Below are 363 nucleotides of genomic sequence, written 5' to 3' on the forward strand. Positions count from 1 at the left end.
CGGGCCTAAACGGGCTAAACGGGCCTGGGCTTAGCGGTCCCGGGCTCTGGCGGTCCCGGGCTTCGCGGTCCCGGGCTTCGTGGGCTCAACGGGTAGGACCAGCCCGTGACGGGCCTAAGCCCATATGGTCCTGGGCTAAATGGGCCGGGCTCGTGGGCTTAGCGGGCCTAACGGGCTTTTTTTATTTTCGGGCTTTTTTTTTTAATTTTTTTTATTTAGGGCAATTTCTTGTAAACCATATGTGTATGTATATATATAAATTGCTCTTATGCATGGCTATATAAATATATGTGGTATATATAATATAGAAATCTAATTATTAAAGTGTTTGACGAAAATGTAAAATAACAAATCAATAGTAAA

Source organism: Nicotiana attenuata, chromosome 1 (assembly GCF_001879085.1).
Source record: "Nicotiana attenuata strain UT chromosome 1, NIATTr2, whole genome shotgun sequence".
Lineage (NCBI taxonomy): Eukaryota > Viridiplantae > Streptophyta > Magnoliopsida > Solanales > Solanaceae > Nicotiana > Nicotiana attenuata.